We start from the raw sequence: 2,754 nt of genomic DNA on the forward strand, positions 1-2,754 counted from the left end.
GTTTTTCTTCCCGATCGACGGTCCAGACTTGACATATCACCAAATAAATGAATCACAGCCGTCCAAGTTACCTATTCATCCACCGCAAACAGTAACAAACAAGGAGACATCCTCTGTTTTGCCCTAGTTTTGAACCCTTTATAGAGAAGAACACACCGCTATATATATACAATCAAATCAAACCCTAGTTTCGCGATAACCAGAAAGAACGATCCTCAAGTCGTCTTCTCTATGTGTGCCCTTGTGTGATCTTATTTTCATAAGATTAGTGTTTTGGTACTCCTTGAATAGTAAAAAGATGTGATTTTTATGTTTTTGAATGTTGTCTGTTTGATGAATTGTTTGGTATTGTTTTCAATATTTGATTTTGATGGATTTTTTTTTTAATGAGATTTGCCAATGCCTATGATGGTTTTTAAATATACTTTGAGTAAGTTCACTATGAAACGAATGTAATCTGAGGCTTTTGCAATTTTTTTGTGTTTTTTGGGTAGTGAGATTTTTGCTTATTGATTTGTGGTGTACATTTGTTCAAATATAGCTAATTGAAAATTAGATTTGATAGTTTGCAAGTGATGATAAAATAGACAGGGACATCAGAGCACTCCATAGGAGGATGATGACTTAGTCTTTGGGAATCTCTCTGATGCAATTATATTCAATATTAAAAAATGTAAATTCTTCAAGTTAGTTTTGTGGGTTTTCTGCTTATTGTAATTTTGAAAACACCCCTATTCTTCATGGTTTCTATTTATGCAAGTTTGTTAAAATTTCTTGTGGGTAAACTATTAATCTTCTGGGGTTATGTCATATGATGTTTAATTATTGTAGTCTTGAAGTTGCATTAGAATTTTGTTAGACTTTTATTAGCAAAGTGCCCAGGATGGGGTTTCAAATATACTAGAGTGTTAACAATGAGAAGAACTTAATTTGAGGCACCTGCTTGAACTTTCAAGATCAACCATTGTCCTTCTCCTCAATTACAAGTATAAAATCTTTCTTTTTTATTGCCTTGCCTCAAACAATTGTGAAGTTTGATGTTTAGAAATTAGTTGTGCAAGTGATTATAAAACAGACAGGGACATCAGAATCTCAATGATGATTTGTCTTTGGGAATCTCTATGATGCACAAATGTTGTAACACTTGGAGAATGATTTTTGCATTATCTAGGCTGATTATCATTTTTTTTGTGTCAAATTTGTTTCTGTCCATTTTTTAACCAATCTGTTATGATTATCAGCTCATTTTTTAACTACAAAATGAATTTGATTGTTATGGTGCCATTAACTGATATAATTTATGGATTCTGTTAGTGTGTGCCCTTAGGTCACATGTTAAGAATCTTAACAAGACCCTTACATTATTTCAGTGTTCTTTTGGTAATATCTTACCAATCTTGTTTATTTTCTGGAGCTGATGTAAACCTGAATTGCCCCTCCTTCCTGTTTGTGGATTTTGGTTTTTCTATTTATATATATTGGTTTTTATCCTTGGCCATCTTTTATTTTCTGGCTTCTAGTTTTGTTGTTTGTTGTGTTTATTATTTTTATATATTGGTTTTTATCCTTGGCCATCTTTTACTGAAATCTTTTTGCTTTATTTACAAATAACAATCATGGAGTAGGATAGGGTCTTTTAATTTGCATTTATTTACCATAGATACACTACATAGTCCATCTTATTTTTGCATTGGTCAGATGTATAAACATGTTCTATTCATTTTTTAACCTCTTCCTTTGTTGGCTTATGATATTGTCAAATGCTTCAAACATTGTTTGTATGTGATCACAATTTTTTTTTAAAAAAAAAAAAAAATCAATTGTAATATGTTATTTCTCCTCTAATTAGTTAGTTTTGTTTAGTTTTGAACCTTCACAAGCAGAGCTTTATGCATATTTCACCTAAAAGCATAGTGTCTTGGTTTGCCTATGATGTTCATATTCACGAATTATCAGATATAGAGATGATGATGATATGCGATTGTCACTACCTCTGAGGCAAAACTATCCGTGCTTAAGAATCTGTATTACAATTAGCTTTTGCATTATTATTTATAATTTAAAAAGTAGGCTTTCCTAGCATTGTTTGTTATGCTGTTATGGTTTTTTGTTCCATGCAGATCATTGCTTCTATGGTAACCTGGCATCAAAACTTGAAAGGTTTCTAATCAGATTTTGTGGAACTACATTACTTCACAATTTTCATTGAGATAGCTTCTGTCCCTATAGAGAGATTGTCGCGGCCTAGTTTGTCTACCTCGGTGATCTGAATGTGCAATGGGATCTAATTATGTAATTATTGATTTTTTGTGTTGACCAATGAGCCCCAAGAAAATATGCAGCCATTAGATTGTCCTTCTATTGTTAGCCTGGATAGTGAATGAGTATAGTTTGAAGTACATTCTTTCATAATTCATCAAGATTGTAGTCACATAAGCACATTTTTGTATTTCAAATTTGTGGCCTCTTGATGTTGTAGGTTACATGGTTTTGGGATTGTTTAAAGTACATGCCTCTTACCTAGTGTTTGTCAAGAGAACCAGATGATTGTTACATAAGATGGAGACTTGAATGAAAGTTTTTTGTAGTAGCTTGATCACTTTTTGGGCTCCAAAAGCCTCTCATGTAACATGAAGGCTTTCGCTTAATTACTAACTACCATATTACCCATGTTTACAATTATCTATATATGTGAATTGTGATTTTTAAATATAAATATATTTTTTAAATGTCTTTTTTTTTTTAAATATTATA

General features: G+C 31.7%; 4 non-coding genes across 4 annotated transcripts; all 4 read left to right on the forward strand.

The window, feature by feature from the left end:
* Positions 1 to 396: 396 nt before the first annotated feature.
* Positions 397 to 469, forward strand: LOC114258529 (small nucleolar RNA Z267). The gene has a single exon (XR_003627989.2). It is a non-coding gene; the product is annotated as a small nucleolar RNA Z267 (small nucleolar RNA).
* A 96-nt stretch (positions 470 to 565) lies between these two features.
* On the forward strand, positions 566 to 653 carry LOC114258530 (small nucleolar RNA R44/J54/Z268 family). Its single transcript, XR_003627990.1, has one exon. It is a non-coding gene; the product is annotated as a small nucleolar RNA R44/J54/Z268 family (small nucleolar RNA).
* A 400-nt stretch (positions 654 to 1,053) lies between these two features.
* Positions 1,054 to 1,131, forward strand: LOC114258531 (small nucleolar RNA R44/J54/Z268 family). Its single transcript, XR_003627991.2, has one exon. It is a non-coding gene; the product is annotated as a small nucleolar RNA R44/J54/Z268 family (small nucleolar RNA).
* A 793-nt stretch (positions 1,132 to 1,924) lies between these two features.
* LOC114258532 (small nucleolar RNA snoR122) lies at positions 1,925 to 2,001 on the forward strand. The gene has a single exon (XR_003627992.2). It is a non-coding gene; the product is annotated as a small nucleolar RNA snoR122 (small nucleolar RNA).
* Positions 2,002 to 2,754: the final 753 nt, after the last annotated feature.

The sequence above is a fragment of the Camellia sinensis genome, chromosome 15 (genome assembly GCF_055761805.1).
Source record: "Camellia sinensis isolate YWXY chromosome 15, ASM5576180v1, whole genome shotgun sequence".
Taxonomy (NCBI): domain Eukaryota; kingdom Viridiplantae; phylum Streptophyta; class Magnoliopsida; order Ericales; family Theaceae; genus Camellia; species Camellia sinensis.